General features: G+C 44.7%; 1 long non-coding RNA gene across 1 annotated transcript in view; it reads left to right on the top strand.

The window, feature by feature from the left end:
- LOC144807894 (uncharacterized) overlaps positions 1-17443 on the top strand; it is a 66898-nt gene extending 49455 nt beyond the window's left edge. The window contains exons 3-4 of the long non-coding RNA XR_013606504.1: positions 8707-8808; positions 17191-17443. This is a non-coding gene — a long non-coding RNA (uncharacterized LOC144807894). The remainder of the gene's footprint in view (positions 1-8706; positions 8809-17190) is intronic.
- The last annotated feature ends 881 nt before the right edge of the window (positions 17444-18324 follow it).

Below are 18324 nucleotides of genomic sequence, written 5' to 3'. Positions count from 1 at the left end.
CCGAACGGAGGAAGACCCGGGGGCGAACTCGGACATTAAAGCAATGCTCTTATCCATGGAGCAGAGCCTCCAATCGAGTATATCTGCGCTGGGCACAAAAATAAGCGCCATGTCGTACCGCATGGATCGAATGGCCGAGCGGTTAGATAAGCACGCGGAGAGGCACGATATGGCTGAGAGGAGATTGACAGAGGTCAAGGAGGCGCACACTGACCTGGATACCACGCAAAAGAGGATGGAGAGGATGATGCAAGCCTTACAGGACAAGACCGAGGATTTGGAGGCCCGCTCGCGGCGCTGTAACCTCCGCATCACGGGCCTTCCAGAGAGCGCCCACACAGGCCCCATGGAGCTCTTTGTGGAAAAGCTCCTTACGACAGTCCTGAGAGAGGGAGTGTTCTCGAGCCTGTTCACAGTGGAGCAGGCGCACAGGTCCTTGGCCCCGGTCCCCAAGCCAGGGGCGCCGCCACGTCCTATAATAGCGAAGTTACTTAACTACCGGTACAGGGACACGGCTCTTAGACTGGCGAGATCCAAACAACAACTGCAATACGAAGGGTCAGCTATATCTTTGTACCCAGACTTTACGGCAAAAGTCCAAGAAGAGCGCAAACAGTTCATACCACACAAGAAACGTCTCAGAGAGATGGGATTGGACTATGCACTGTTGTACCCGGCTAAGTTACGTGTTAACAGATGCGGACATTCGCATATATTTAAAGATCCCAGGGAACTGCAGAAAGCCATGAAGCGTTGGTTGAAGGAACAGCCTGCAGACAATACTGGTCACCAGGAGGAGGGCGAGAACGGAAGCCGCTTGGATGATCAAGACTGAGACTCTTTTGTGCAGGTGCGCTTCCTACTCATCAGCTCGCCGAGTGGGGACTGTGTTTCTATTAGGCGCACCAGGCCGGATGCGGGATAAGGCGGCAACGGCATCGAGGTCGAATGACACTTGCAGATAAGTGATTCTAGCTAGGACTCCAGTGGGATGCCGAACACAACGTGAATGACCTGTTGCCACTATCGTTTGCTACTTCTTTACACTTTCCGCTATCACGTGATGCGACCACATCAGTACAAGAACCCTCACGATAGGTATCGCTGTGGGGGCGGGGGGGGGGAGACTGGGGTATACGTCTTAAGGAATAGTTTACAGGGATCTGTTGCTCTGTTAATACAACTGTGCAAGGTGGGGGCAGGCAGGCGGCCTCCGAGAGTTCTGAGACTTAGGAGGAGACTATGACTCTAGGCTACCCTGGCCCCTGTGCGTTTAGCATGGATGCTCTGTTAGCATTTAGAGTTGGGGAATGGATGTATGGGTGGAGGGTGGGGGATAGTCTTCTGTCGGACCAGGTTGGGGAGGGTCTGCTGTGGGCGGGATGGGAGAATGCGGGGTGGGGTGTGGGAAAGTTCAAAGTATTGTTGTTGGTTCCATATGCTTGTATGGTGAAGTTGTGTCGCATTTTGAAGACTCGCTGTTGTTGCCCGATCAAATGGCACAAGAGACTGGCGTGCCGGCAATGCCTGATAGTGGTGCTTCGGAAACCCTTAGAGCTTTAACCTGGAATGTCAGAGGGTTGAACGATTACCGTAAACTACGAAAGGTGTTGAATTATCTGCAAGGACATCACGTAGATCAGGCACTCATACAGGAAACACACCTCCCACTAACAAGTAAGATGCTACAATGCAGGGGTCTGTTAGGGAACACAACAGCAGCGGGGTTCACTACGCATTCCAGGGGCGTCCTTACGTGGATTAACCCCAGAGCTAAGTTAGATCTGAGATTAGTATTAGCTGACCCGGAGGGTAGGTACTTAATATCAAGATGCACGGGGAAAGGCCACGATTTAGTTGTGGTCAACGTGTATGGCCCAAACTACGATTCTCCAGACTTTTACGAGAAGTTGGTGAGGATCTGCCGCGAATACTCCACAGCGCGCATGCTCTGGGGGGGGGGGGGGACTTCAATCTGGTATTGAACCCGGACTTGGACAGATCTGCAGGCCCCCAGCGTAGACCCTCAGCAGCTGCGATCTCGCTCCAGGCTGAGTTACTGACGTTAGACCTGGTTGATGTGTGGAGAGGGAGAAACCATGGTAGGGGGGGTTACACGCATTACTCAGAGTACCACGACATTCACACAAGGATTGACTACTGGCTGTCCTTCATATCAGTTGCTAGGCACATATTGTCATGTACAGTTTTATCACGCACACTCTCAGATCACTCGCCAATCCTCCTAGTGTTGGAGACGCCGATAACCCGTGTTCCACCATTCACGTGGCGCTTCCCCCCGTATTCGTTGCTAGATGACGTCTTTAGAGGGGAACTGGCTGAGGAGATTGACACCTTTTATGACAGGAACATAGGCTCGATCGAGAGCTTCCAAACGGTCTGGGAGGCGTTTAAGGTCTTTATACGGGGTGTGGCAATGGCCAAGCATTCGAGTGTCTTGAAGGCCATACGGCAGCGCTTGACCTACTTAGAGTCTCAGCTGTTGGATCTAGAGAAGCACCAAGTGAACGACCCTGATCCCGATAAATCGGACAGAATCAAAGCCCTCATAGCGGAATTCAACGAAGAGGCAGACAGGGAAGTGCGGCACAGGGGGAAATATGCGACTGCCAGGACGTATGGTGAGAGTGAGCGCCCAAGCTCTATTTTTGCAAAACTTCTGCGGAATAGCAGGAGGACCCCAAAATTGACTACACTAATGACTGCGTCGGGGGCGACGGTCACGTCGGAGGAGGAGATCCTGAATGAATTCAGGGACTTCTACTCTGATTTATACACGGCTAAAACTGCCAATCTGGAATCGGACATAGATGATTATTTAGAGTACATACAACTGCCCTTCTTGTCACAGTTTCAACGTGAATTTCTAATGTCTCCTATACAGAAAGACGAGATTTCAGACGCATTGGCTAGCATGAGAGTGAACAGCGCTCCTGGGGCGGATGGCTTAACGGTGGGGTTCTATAAGGCGTTCAAAGACAAACTCCTCCCCCACCTGGCTGCTCTATTCGATGACATCTGTATGGAAGGCTGTATGCCGCAGTCTATGAGAGAGACACTAATAGTCACCATCCCGAAGCCCGGCAGACCCCTCAGCGAGTGCGGTTCATATAGACCACTATCGCTATTGAACGTTGACGCGAAATTGTATGCTGAGGTGCTAGCCAAGCGTCTGGCCTTGTTAGCCCCGGACTTGATAGCCCCTGAGCAGGCAGGTTTTGTTCCGGGTAGGAACCTAACCTATAATATACGCACGATACTTGGGACCATACAGCATGTCGGTCAGGACACGAAAGCGGTTGCCATCTTCCTGGACATGGAGAAGGCTTTTGACTCCGTGGAGTGGCCGTTTATGCTGCGGGTCTTGCGGAGATTAGGGCTGGGGGAACCCTTCTTGCAAATGATTGGCGCCTTGTACTGGAGACCGACGGCGAGACTGCGCATTGGCGATTGTGTATCTGACCCCTTTGAAATCAGCAGGGGCACTAGGCAGGGCTGCCCGCTTTCACCGTTGCTATACGCACTGGTGGCTGAGCCGTTGGCCAGCGCACTGCGGAAATACCACTGGCATCGGGGAGTTAGCTTCCCGACTTACAAAATTATTATCTCTACCTATGCAGATGACACATTGCTTTATGTGCGTAACCCTGAGATGAATCTGGCCTCGGTGCTGAGAGAAGTGGTCCGATTTGGAGCGCTCTCCGGACTCCAGATCAATTGGAACAAATCAGTGGCGTTTCCACTGACCCCGGTCACGAGCCAATTTGAAATGGAATACCCTCTACGTTAGTCGACCGAACCGGTGCGATATCTCGGCAGCATGATCCACACAGACTCTGAGGTGTTGTTCCGGGAGAACTATGGGGTGGCGTTTAACAACTGTGAAGAGGATGTAGAGAGGTGGTGTAAACTTCCGCTATCACTGATCGGCCGTATAGCCATCATGAAGATGGTGGTACTGCCCCGGTTTTTGTTTTTATTCAACAATTTGCCCATTGTTCTGTCGAGGGCCTTCTTCAAGAATCTAACGTCTCTCATGGTCCGCTTGGCCTGGGGAGGTAAGCAACCTAGGGTGCAATGGTCTACGCTCACGCTTCCGAACGAGCTGGGAGGTCTTGGAGCCCCGGATATGGAGCGGTATTATAACGTGTCACAAGCAATCCACTTACATACGTGGATACATGGAGCTGGAAACATTCCACACGTGCATATGGAGCGGTTATTCGCAGACCCAGTCCCACTACCGGCTACGATATGTTCCCCTATGGACCGCAGGACCGGAGTATTGGACTCGATCACGTCCACGAACCATGCGTGGAACGCGTTGCTAAAGGCCTGGGAAGGAGCGTTGGTATACTCCCCCTTAATGGCGGTGGAATGGGCCCTTTGTCTGAAGCCTATCGCGGAAAGGGGTGTCGTGCAAGCACTGCACGTGCTGGGAATTGAGAAGGCTGGCAAGCTTTTCGTGGATGGCAGGGTGAGAACCTGGGAAAATGTCTGTCAGGCGGCGGAGGGTTCAACGCTATTGCAACGGTTTCAATTTCACAGGGTCCGCTGCGCATTGAAGGAGGCTCTGGGCACAGAGTTGGAGGAACCCCTGGAGCTTCCGGAACTCTCCCATGTCATTAAAACGGCACAATCGCAGAAAATGATATCACATCTGTACAGAGCCAATACAACGCATAGAGCGCAGGAACCCTCGAAGGCCAGACTCGCTTGGCAAAAGGACTTGCAGATCACTATAGACGATCCAATGTGGAGGTACTGCAGCTCTAGCACCAAGAGGCTGTCCTTGAATGGGCGACACCGGTTGATTCACTTTAAGTTTTTACAGAGAGTGTATTACACTCCTGAACGCCTGCACCGCTACGGGCTCCGGCAGTCCCCCGAGTGTGAACGATGCCATGCACCAAATGCTGATTTTCTGCACTTGGCATGGAGCTGCCGCAGAATACGCCCATACTGGAATGCGGTGATAGCGGAACTTGGAGTGATACTGGGTGTTGTACTCCTTTCGGACCCAGCACTAGCGCTGCTTGGCCACTCCAGGGGTTTGCCTGTGGCGGTTCGACGATTGGCGGACATGGGTATGCTAATGGCGTGGTATGTAGTGGCGCAATGCTGGATGAGAGGACCACTACCTACGAAGAGGAGATGGGCTCGGGACATGGTATATTGCTGCACACAGTCGGAACACTACAGTGAGCTTCTCCCTCCCACTAGCCGCCCAAAAGACTTCTGGAGTCTATATCGCACCTTTAGAGATACACAGGAGGATACGGCTGACACACAAACGGATGCAATACATGGGGACACGAGCGGTATACCGGTTGGTAGCCCTCTAACGCACCACTCTCCAAGACGCAGCCAGGACGAGCTGGGACACAGGCTGGCCAGTGATCACGTAGATGCGGCAGGCGTGTGAGTGTTGTGAAGGGGCCCCACTGGGTGGCTTGAGGCGTGTCCAGATCAGGTGAGCTGGGTCCGGGTACCAAATTCTTAACTTCTGTAGAGGGCACACGCATGGCGAGCTGACACAAGTACAGGAGCTATATGCAGTAAGATACATGGCTGTCGTACGAGCTAGGGAACCAGTTATCTAGTTGGGGGGGAGTTCGGGGGATGTCTGTCACGGGGGGGCAGTATACAAGAGGGTGCACATTAGTAGGGGACTTATATAAAAAGTTAAACACACCTCTGACGACTACATACTCTGGAAGAACCATCACTGTACTGTCTCTCATGTCAACGGGATGCCTGGCGTCTGCCATTGCTCTGCACTAACTGCCAAGTGAGTTATGATCTTGTCTTGGTGAGAAGTACGCCGCCGGACCCCAGGGTTGTCGGCAGTTTGGCTGTGTATTGCTATTTCATCATTCGGAAGTTAATTTGGATAGTACGCTGCCGGCCCTGGAGGTTCTAGGCTGCATGCTGCGTATAACCTCAGTACATGAATAAAGGTGTTTAAAAAAAAATAAAAAATAAATTACTATAATGTGTCAAGCATGGAACAACATATATTCTGAAATAATGTGTGTTCCCTAGTTCTTTTGTTATTTTGAGGACAATTTTTGATTTCAGATAACGGTATTATTTCATAATCTTCATATAAACAGGTACTCTTGGGGGTCCATTAAATCTGCTATGGGGGTCTGCGGCTGCTTCGGAAAGAAAATAATATTAACAAATTAATAAAATGTATATAAATGTAGAATCATAATGTAGAACAGAACATTTTAAACTGTGCTGTAAATGTTAAGAAGTTTGAAAATGGAGGCTACAAATTATGTTATTATCTTCAGATTCGTTCGTGGGAGCACTCTGCACATGCATCAAACAGAATATAACATAGACAATGAGCGTCCTCAATTAAGATTACAAAAGCTCCTACCTTCCTATTAAAAGTAGAATTTTGTTTTTTTTAAATATTTGCTTGTGAATTATACAAAATATTCCATAATATGTATGTTTGTTTGAGGAATGCCTGTTTCTTTATTGTTTATGTATTTTTTATGGGTCTAATTATCAAAAATGCTTAGGAAGGGATTCTTAGCATCCAGTAATGACTCAGTGTGGGTCACCGGTTCCCAACAATGATTCAGTGGGGGGGGGGGGGTTCCTGGATTCCAATAGTGATTCAGTGGGGTTCCAAAGAGGTCAAAAAGTTAGGAACCACTGTTCTAGTTCTTACAACATGGTAATGGTGAATACCCAAAAGTAGTAAATGTACTACAAAGTGTAGGAGTAAATTTACACATGAAGATTTACTCAATGATTCACCTAAGTAAAATAGACCTACTGTTCCAGCATTATTCTTCACCGATGATACTATCCTGATCTCCGGACCCCTAGGGACATAGATATAGAAAATGTATTGGCCTCTTTTCAATCCCATTGTATAATTAAGGGTTTGGAAACAAACATCTCTAAGTCAGAGAAAATGATGTTCAACATACATAAGAGCTACAAGGAAAAAAATTAGACTGGGAGATAAGAGGCCAGACATGCTGCTAGTTCCGAGCCATTTCACCAGCTGTTGAGGTATACTGGGCCAAAGACCAAAATCTGAGGATACTCATTGATAACCCATCTAGCTGTTCAAGAAAATAATTGCATAAGATCATTAGGTAATCTTCCCCAGAGAAGACTGTAAATTCCCTTATTCATGGACATCCCCCTTAAACATTGGCTAGGTCTTTCTTCATGAAGTTTGGTTTTGGAGTCCGTAAAATCAATATGCATACAGCCAAGTGGAAAAAGGGTTCCAATAATGGGGCCTTACGTGAAATGTGCACTAGTTATGCTGTAGAAAATATCAAACATGTTTTAATTCTTCTGTCCAATGTATGTGAAACTCAAACGCAAATAGGTTTGATTTCTGTGTCTTACCTTTGGTTTCCGCACTTTTCAACCAGCACTTAGATTATTTGTAACCAATACCTTGCCTAGTTGTTTTTGGCCTGAACATATTTATGCACATTGCATGCTTCATTAGAAAGATGAAAGGGTAAGAGTTAATTTTTTTTTAGCATATTCTAGGGCCATTGAATTGATGTTTTATTTAATGTATTTGTATTATTTTTTGTGTACATATTAGTTTACACTATGAAGGCACTTTCTGATGTCCCCTATTGTATTTTATTTGTGCCATTTGCAGCTCGATACATCCTTACTGACTGTCTATTATATACTTATGTTTATGCACACAGGTGCTGCCCTCTACAACACTGGATCTACAGGTTCTATCAGTAGATTTTTAAGCACAGTCAGATGATTAGTAGACTGATTTTTAGGTTTTCGTCACTGGACTGTGCTTTGATCTGATTTTCTTCTGACCTTCGTGTTATGATGCACTTTGTTGATACTACGACAAAAAATGAATTGTGTTGTATTGTATGTTTTATGTATGTACAACTTTTTAAGGTTTATAACCAAAAAAATGCAGTTTTGGATTATGATGATGTAGCTACTTTAGAAGGGTGTTCATATGGTATTCACCCACCTCGTCTCCCAAAATAGTTTATCCTGGCTCATGAATCAAAGGAAAGTAAGGGGATGAAGAGCATGGTAAAGAAGGGGCCAAACATTCTGGATAAAAAAAAAAATCTTAATTATGTCTCTTTTATTGGCCATGCCCTCTTTTACATCCCCTACTGTATTTGTATTTGTAATTTCTACTTTCAGTTCATACATCTGGATTTTAATGCCTTCTCTATATGTTTACTTTTTCTTCTCTTTATCTCACTTTCAAACATTTTCTTTCATGCACCCCTTCTCCTTCTCCTCAAGAGCACTCTTCTTTGCCACACTTCCTTTATTTGTTCCCATTTCTCACACTGGCTGACATATGTTTAATGTTGATCTCCTTCTCTCACCCACTTGCCCGCTTTCCTACATTTGATCACCTCTGTGTCCCTCTCTTTCCACATGTGCATTTTCATTCAACTTGCTGCTTTTTGACCAACAAATTACCTATTCTCTCTTTTTCTGTCTACTTTTAAGGTTCTCTCTTTCTCTCTTTCTTCTATTCTACCATTTGCCCCTTGTTCTCCCATTACCTTCACATCTTCTCATTCTTGTTCCTTCTTCATCATTGGCCTTTCCCCTTCTTTCCTTTCCTCTCCTCTCCTCTCCCCTCAATTCCCTTCCTCTACCTTCAATTGCCTTGCCTTGCCTTCCTTGTAGGTGGAGCCCTCAGATGTCACGATTACAAAAAGGGAACTAATGAGAAGATCGTGAATTGCGATCCTAGTCATGATGTGTGTTTTCACTTCAGGGATCGTTTTAGTGAGTATTTATATATTTTAATTATTTGAAAAGTTTATAAAGCAAACCAGTGACCAAAGGGCCTCTTGGCCCTGATTGGGACAAGTTGAGGCAGATGACAATGCTGCAAAGATTAAAATTCCCCACACACTCAAATGCAAGGATTATGTTTGAATAACTCCATTCTTAAGTGTCTTAAATTTAGTATTATTGCTTTGAGACCCAACCAGCAGATTTGAGTTGGTTCCAGACTTTAGCTGTGTGATCAGAAAGAAGAGCTCCACCGCAAACACTTGCTTCAGAAATAAGCATATTATTTGCTCCTTGACGTAGACTTCCTCAGTGTCACATCATGGGCATCAGTTCAAAGCAATGTTGAAAGTGACATCCTGCTCCCTTTTCAGAATTTACCACATGTCACTCCCACAGCTACACCACATATTCCAATTTTTTGCTAGGAGTACAAGGACCTGAACCTATTCCATTGCACAGAGGAAGAATTATCAATGGCAGTGACATGGATATGGAAGTTAGGGCAAGGGTTAGGAATTGGAACCATGAACTACTCCTAATTAACTGTATATCTAATAATCACATTAAGGCCCTCATTCCAGGAGGTCTGGAGGAGTCTGACTGAATTGGGAAAGAACTGTTACAACACATGTTTTTACACCGCATGCCTTTACAATGAAATGGCTAGCTGTAAGGGGTATAAGGTGTTGGATTTAACTACAACAAATTCCCTACTGTTGCCAAGACTGGAGTTGGAATAATAAACTATACTATTCCAAACTCCATGAACCCCAATATCAAGTCGTAGTAAAAACTTGCGTTGTAACGGCATGCAGGGTAAAAGCATGCATTGTAACGTCATACAACCGACTGAATTAGATACCACTCAGGGCCATTCTGAGTACCCTGGTAGTTCCAAGCCTTAGATCAATGAATCTGAAAATACTGGGCCTGTAAATTCTTAGATCCACTAGAACCGAAGCCTTGCAGGATGTTATGCAGCTGCACCCAGCCCTTGCCCTCCCATGCAACACAAACAAAAATAAAAATATGTGTAAGAATACTTAAATTATTGTTGAGAGACAGAGGTCACTCGAAAAGAAACAGAGGCCTGGGTTATTTTGCCTACAAAGCCAGGCTGTGTGAAGTATGAAGAGATGAATTGTAAAACACACACACTCCTCCTCTTTCTCATGCAATGTAGCGCTCAAATTACTTACTGGTAATCTTCATTACTCCAATTTTTCCCTACTTGTCCCGGTACTTACATAATGAATGAATGTGTCCATTCTCCAGAACTGCTCATCACTTCCTAAATTTGTTTTCTCTTTCTGTACCTGGTATAAATATTTACCCATAAATCCCTTTCCTCCTCCTGGGACGGCCTGTTTCCCGTCAAGCCCTCAGCAAAAAAGGCTGATGAGGTACAGCAGGTTTCGCAAGTAATGGGATGAGTAAGGAAAATCATAGTAATGAAGATTACTCATAAATAATCAGAGTATTACTCCTTTTTATCCTACTTCTTCCCATTCCTTACTTAATGAGGCATTAAGAAGCTAACCCCTCCCTTCATCAGCCAAAAGAACATATGAAAGAATAAACACTTAATAAAGGTGGGAGAATGTTATTTAATATCCATTCCTTACTCCTGATGCATTTAAATCATACATAACGTTGTGTAGGGTACAAATATTTACCGGATCTCAGGATCCCATTAAGTATGAAAATGAAAGTAAAAAATGCTATCATCAATCCCAAAATAATCTTTAACCCAAAGGATAACTCAGAGTTCTGAGCAACATGCAATCTATCAGGTAAAATATATGTTGAAGTTGCGACCCATATTGCAGCATTACAAACCTCTCCAAAATAAACCTCTGCCCATACAGCCCAGAAGCATATCATTCCTCTAGCCGATTGAGTCTTTATTTGCTCAGTGATCCTACTCACAACCCTGATAAGATGAGAAACTAAGTGATCTTATCCATCGTGCTGTAGTGGAGGAAGATGGTTTTCCCCCTCTCTTAACAGGTTTGAAATTTGCAAACAGGGCACCAGAGAGCCTATATTCGAACTCTTAAGGTAGATTTTAATAGACCCTACTACATCCAGGAGCAGTGGCGGCTTGCACAGGTAACGCTGTGGGATTGTGAGGTGTGGTGGGGGTGGGGTTGGGTGGGGGGAGTATTGGAGTGTGACATACGACAGGAAAGTCAAGAGTAAGTTATTAAATACATAAAAGCACTTACTTTGCACTTGCAGTATCGCCGACTCGGTGATGCTGCAAGTGCAAAGTAAGTTATTTTATTTATTTAATAACTTACTCTCGACTTTCCCATCCTATGTCACACTCCACTACACCCCCATCCACCCCACCCCTGCCCCGCCCCAAAGCATTACCTGAGTGAGCCAGCACTGTCCAGGAGATGCATCAAAGCTCCTTATTGCCATTATCTGAGGGCAAGTAATGGAGGTCAATCTCTTGATTTCCATGGAAGTTAGATTTAATTTTAGGAAGAAGTTTGAGATCAAGGAAAATAACTGCACAACTAGGACAAGATTAATATGCTAGGTTTGGGTGTACCACCTGTTGTGGTAAGCTCTCAGCATTAAAATGTTCTCCCTCCCAAGTTGATATAGTTCCACTCAACCATCTTCTCTCTCACAACCACAACATTTTGGCAGGCAGAAATCTCATGGTTCCCAGGGGTCGGACACAGCGATTTGAGAGTGGACCATCAGCACCTCACGCTTGCATCACTCATGTATCAATATGGCTCAAAGCACTGACATCCGATCCCTCACCCTAAGCATCCGGAGCATGCACACCTCCAGAAAGCTCTACTCCTACATTAAACTCCAGCAAGCGTAGGTTATTTTACTACAAGAGATACATGTCACGGCCAGGGAATTGCACCATTTGCGCATGCACTGGTAGGGCCTTTTTTGCGCCACATCCTATTCAGTGTATACACGTGGCGCCCTGGTGTGGATTCCTCTAGGGGTCTCATTTTAGGAAACCTGTAGGACAATAGACAGGGATAACGACCTGGCCCTCCTGGAGGTCTGCCTATGTGGCCGGCCAGTACTTATTGGAAGTATTGATGGGCCCAAATCTAATCAAGGGGCTTTGACTTTAATGTTGGCCGCACCCCTTTGTTTAGATGATGCTCACTGTAACCTGAATATGCAATCAGCGTCTAAAAAAGTTGCGTGGCCACCAATACAGTGCTCTCGCATTTGTGAGAGTTTGAGCATCTCGCCAGTCCCTTTTCCTCTGTGTTCTCTGCTGCCCCCTCCTGCACCTCACTACCTCTGCTGTCGGTGCTGATGGACTCAGCGGGGCTCAGCCAAGGCAAGAATGAACTCTAGTTAGTCTGCCGCAGCAGGAATTGAATCAGCCATGGCAGGAGTCAGTCATAGCAGCAATGAGTGGCAGTAGTCAGGAGTCAGTCACAGAGGGCGTTAGGCACATCAGGAGTTACCTGTCATGGGAATGAGCCAGAGAAGGAATCAACCAGAAAAGAAGCAAGCATTTGCATCGCAATAGGTCTCGCATGTACACGTGTTTAAGATATTGGCATTTTAAATGACAATGCCTTTTATTTATGTTTTAAAAACCAAAATATATATAAAAGGCATTGTCATTTACAATGCCAATAGCTCCAACTTGCGTACATGCGAGACCTATTGCATTGTAAATGTTGGCTTTATCTACTGAGCTCAAGAAAGTATGAACTGAATCTTTTTCTTTCTTGCTATATGCAGTAAAATGCCATATGTTGCTGATGTTTAAAATACAAAACCCAATAAAAAGTAAAAAAAAATTAAAGGAATGAAACTACACAATACTCACAAATCCTTAGGTAAGGATTTTGGCAGACTAGAGAACCAAATTCACCTAATACACTATCTGATGTAACTGAGACCAGGGAGATGGTCTTAAGAATGAGAAACTTTAGATGAGTCCTTCTTGGGTTCATAGGGTGTCCTCTGAAGAAAAATAGAACCAAAGGAAGATCCCCAGGTGGCAATGGATTACAAATTCTTGTCTTAAGAGATAAAATCCTCTGCTAATAACTTATTCCAAGGGCATCTGAATATCTTTCTTGCAGAGGATTGCAATTTAAGTGTGGCCACAGACAGTCCCTTATCAAAGCACTCCCGTTGAAACTGGAGGATATTAGGAACTAAAGTCTTAACAGGAGAAAAAAACTCTCTCTCTGCATGAAGAATCAAAAAGAACCTCAATGAAGACTATAAACCTTATTAGTGGATTATCTTCTGTAAGCTTGTAATAATCTAGAAACAGAAAATAGAGACCTTTTATTCAAGAACCCCTCCCTCTCATTCTCCAGTCCAACAGTATTAGGCCAGAGAATTCAGGGGTAGTAGTGGCTGTAAAAGGGAAGAAGGGTGCCATAGCAGAATCCATTATTGCCCCAATGCCACCCTCCTCAGTAGTGGAAACAACTGTCTCCTTGTCAAAAATGGCAAAACGAACATCACTCCCTCTGGAGTCTTGACAGAACACTTTTGAACAATAGAAAGGACGGAAAGGCGTGAAGAAGCCCTTTTGGCCAAGCGCTGGTCATGACATTTATTGCCACACCTGGATGATCCTGAAACATTGACAGAAAATCCAGGAGTTGAGAATTGTGATGAGTTGCGAATAGGTGACATATAAGACACTCTTATCTTCTAAAATCTGCTGGAAGATTAAGATGATTAGGACAAAGTCTTGAAAGCTTGGAAACATTTGGCTCAAGTAATTTAACTGAGTATTTGGGGAACCCCATGATGTAAATGGCTCTGAGATCAAGTAGATAGGGCTGCTCCCACGTGCAAATCTATTGTGCCACCTGATTCAGAGAAAATAACGAGTCAAGTAGGACATTGCCTCTGTATTGACAGTATTATCCACCAGAGCTTTTCCCTTCCACAGAAGTGCTAAGCACTGAACTGCTCTCCAGACAGCTGTTAACACTGTTAAGTAGTAGCATCCTACCAGTTCTGAACCCTGCCAGAGACTCTGTGTTTTTAAATACTATATCACTGTCCCTCAACCCCTGCTGCTGGCATCCCTTGTGTGAGGATCTGAGTGCAATATATGATATGAATGTGGGGCCTTATAATGGAGGACCCTCGCAGTTACCATCCTGGGCCCAGTCAGTATTGTTTACCTAACCTTAGTTCAATCCTGGGTAGTTGTGGCCTAAGCAGTAAGGCTTGGCAAGGGAACTTAGCATTACGCATTTAACAGCACTAAACAATGAAATAAGAAAATCACACACCAATCGTTTATAAAAATAGAGCATATTTTAATTCATTTTTAGAGATCTTGATCCCTAAATTCCACTGCAGGTTTCAAGCGATACAGATTTTAAATGTAACCACAAACAAGCATTTGCAAAGACACAGTTTGAAAAGTTTGAAAGAGTTAGTGCAAGTATTTTGGCCTGGTTTGGGTGACCAAATCCAGCAGGGAAAGGTCTAGGAGGCCAGAGGGTTACTTTGAAAAGTTATGTGGCCAACAAAGCATTTTTGAAGCAAGTTCCTAACTTTACCGGGCAACCGCCATAAAAGTCAATGGAGTGGTCCTGATGCTGAGGGATGCTGGCTAAAAGGTGCTCAAAGGATGCTCCTCATGCTGTGTGGTCAACAGGAGTGAAGTATGGTTAATCCCTCTGTCCACTAGCAGCTTTGACCATGTCACTTGGGGTTCCATAAACTCCTCTTTGCAACACTTGAAGTCCAGCAACGTTGAAGTACTCATTCTCGTGGCACAGGGAATATCCTTGGTGGGGGCTGGTGTCCCTTGGGTGTGGTGAATCTGACCACAAACAACACTCCTGCGTCTGACAGACTCAGGCGCAGGTTTTGGCTATTTTGTATTTGTCCTCCTTCATACCTGGTGACTGTTAGCGGCACGGCAACTGCAGTGGCTACCACTTTGTCCTTTTGGGCATTTTCAACTCTTGTGTCCCTGGAGTTGGTTCCAGGGAACAGCGGCTGGTCCTTAGAGTCACTGGAGTTGGCAAGGTTTGAAAATCAACCTTTCCAACGGTCAGGAGCTGTAGCCACAGTCCCAATCTCACTAGCCCAAAAATGTAGCAGATGCAGTCTTATTGACAGTGAAGCCATTCTTTGTGTGGTTCAAGGGCAGCAGGGCAGTCCTTCAGTGCTGTCTTGTACTTCAATGTTAACTGAGGGGCAGGGTGCCAGGGATGTCATATTTATTCCAGAATCGAGCCCCTGTTCTTGACTCAATGTAAGTATCGCTAAGTGAAAGGAGGGGAACAGTGTGACTTCCTGATATGCTTCCACATTATAACCACAAGCAGGCACGGGTGAGATGGTCCACTCAAATACTGTGAAAAAGTGCCCCAACCCCCACACAAACCCACAACTTACTTCTTAACTCACTGCCGTTGTCTACATTCCTCCTGGGTCCTGATGACAACAAGGTCTGGAAAAGAAAAGACTAAACAATAAGAACGAAATATTCTTCGTTCACACAGGGCGGAAACGACTCAATACAACAGACTAACCAATCAAACAGCGGGGGAGTGCAGCAGAAGGCCCAATCAGCAAACACAGTAGGAGGAGAAAAGAAGAGGAGGAAACAGATGAAGGATGCCTGAGAGGCAGTATGTGACACAGAAGAGGGTAAATGTGGGGAGGTCGGGAGGTTGTCACATCTCCGTTGACTCACTTATACTCCCCACCCCTTTTATGTAAAAAACACCCGGGAGTAGATCCAAAGGGACTGCTCAAAGACAGTCTAAAAACGGGGCACACAAGGCTGGACTGTCTATAAAATATGTTTTTTCTGCTCTGCACAAATTCCTTCACTTGGGTGTGGTGAAAGGTTGATACGCCCAGCCACCGTGGTCATACTTACCATTTTGTTGTTGTTGTTGTGCTTACTTTGCAAGCCTCCTGGGATCCCCCTCCAGAACACCAGAACACCTAGAAGGAACCAAAGAGGAGAAAAATAACTGAAAGAAATCCTATTTAGCTAAGCCTTTATTGGAAAAGAACTTCTACTGTTGTACGTTTAATTTGTATCTGGAACACTAAACGGCCCCAATGTCACACCAATACGGCCTCCTCGCTCCTGTTTCTGCCCGTCCCTCCCACAAATACCCACCTGGGTCCATAACTGAGAGGCCCACCAATTACCTGCTTAAAATTAAAAGACAAGGAAACATCCAGACTCCTAAGGTTTCTCTTAAAAGAGAGACTCTATAGAACTCTGTAAGTTCCCAAGGGGGCGGGGTTTACTCTGAGGCGCATATTGCAACCAGCACTCAAAGCCAAAAGTGTTACCCTTTAACAGTCTTTACTTGCAAAAAGGAAATCTATGTTGTTTTAGCTGCTATGCCACTTTTGTATGATATATTCTGTATATTGTAATGATTTAAAGGCGTGACTGTATTGATGTAATTGTATGTAGCCTTAGAACTTGAGCTTGTAGAATACCTGAGGCCCATCCTGTTCAGGTCTTTATAGTTTTTATGCACTGTCATTTTCTTGCACCATATATCACCCTTGCTCTTGCACTGTAGCTGCCCAATGTGTGATAATTTATTGGATTTTTTAACTGTATATTTTATAATGTAATTGTATGCGTATGTAATGGAAATATATCCTATGTGAATTTCAACTGTCTCCTCCCTCACTCTCCTTCCTTTCCTCTTTCTATTTTTCTTTTCAAGAGAAGCATATTAGAGCTACAACAGAGTAGAGAGGAAGCTGCAGCAGCCATAGGGACCACATATTCAGAAGCCCCCCCTCAGCTCACTGTGCAGAGAAGTGGGTTCTACCACGTGGCGCCCTTGGCCATCAAGAAACTATCTAGAATGCAGTACCACTGTAATTAAACGAACAGTGCTCACTTGAGACGTTTAGTTCCCAAAAGAACAAAGGCTACAGTATGAGACAAGTAAGAGATGCTGCTTGCAGCCATCATCCCCTCACAGCCAAGTGAAGAGGACTCTTGAACCCCCAGCCGGGCACTGCCACCGCAGGGAGATTTAAACCAGCCCTTAACAAATGCAGGAGCAACGTTTACCAAAATAAAATAGAAGGTTCTTACCACTAAACAATGTCTTCGATAGAGGGGCCTTAGTACCCCCTGGACAAAGAAGAGTGCATGGACAAGCTGGAGGATTTATGGGTAAGACTCTATTCCAGGGGTAGAAAGAGAAAACATCTGTAGGAAGTGTGAGCAGCACTAGAGAATGGGCCCATTCACTCATTGAGGAAGCAATGGGAGGAGGAAGGAGAAGAGGAGGAAATACTATATTTCCTCCCCAATTCATGTCCTTTCCTTGTAAAAGCAAATGAAAGCAGAAGAAAAACTAATGAGGTTGTTGTTTTCTACAGCGGAATTCAAACTATGCGCATCGATGGAATATTGTAGCGTCCTACACCAAATCGCCCATAGGACGGCTGAAATTGACTGCTGTTTCTATGACTTGTGCAACAATAAACCATTGAAAGTCAGATGAGTTCTCCGCTAACAGCCATCATAGATTTGGAGCAAACCACGACAGTTAAACAAGTTGGTCTCCGAGTTTAAGTCAAGCGTGTGATTTATTTCTGCCCTCGTGTCATGAATACGATTCTCTATTTTTCTTTGTGAACAAGTATTCTGCAATTCGTATTATTCCTGGCATTTCCTTTTCAGTGGGATGGAAAGAGTTATAATGCTGATAAAGGTTTATCTTGTTGTAAACAATATATCCAGCATGTTTCTTCAAAGACCCCCAGCTTGTTTTCTTGAATTGATCCCGTTCCAATTCTATCACTTTGAATGACGATTATTCTTCACTTCATTTCTGCTTCTTCTCTGTAACAGTTGTAACTCTTGAAAGTTCTTTCTGGCTGCGCTGCTGCTTAAACAATATAGGATTTGTATTTTTCCCCAAAGTACTGAAAAATTATATTTTCTTTATCAGTTTAACTTTTGTGATTAAACTCTCATTATTAACGTGCAAAGAAAATCATGGTCTTGATTCAGAGTCTCTGTGCCTGTTAGCTCTGTTGGATGCGTGGGGAATGTAAGAATGTGTCAATGTATGAATTGGTGGATAGGTATCTAACTGAGAGCCTGGTGAGTGAGTGCATTAATGAATTTAAGGATGAATTCTCGAAGACGTGACTGCATGGATGCATGGAGGATGAAAGCGGTGACTATCAGTTGATGGATGGATTAATGAGTATATGGATAGCCTCTGACAGCAGCATGTTACAAAAATACAACAAACTACCAATATTAGGTTACTTCAATATTTATAGCAGAACAGGGCACTGAAATCCGATTAGTCCCACAGTATATCGAGAATGCCTACCATGATGCATGTGCAAGCATAAGTTATAGATGAGCAACACTGCCAAGAATGCCCACAGTTTGCCAAGAATTATCACCATCACATGTTCAGATGTGTCCCATCACTCATGAACCCTTAATGTATTATCAGGCTCGCTCCATCACTCATTATTCATAACAGAATTCTA

Source organism: Lissotriton helveticus, chromosome 1_2 (assembly GCF_964261635.1).
Source record: "Lissotriton helveticus chromosome 1_2, aLisHel1.1, whole genome shotgun sequence".
NCBI lineage: Eukaryota > Metazoa > Chordata > Amphibia > Caudata > Salamandridae > Lissotriton > Lissotriton helveticus.
Note: the sequence above shows the minus strand (reverse complement) of the source record. Positions and strands in the feature narration are given on the sequence as shown.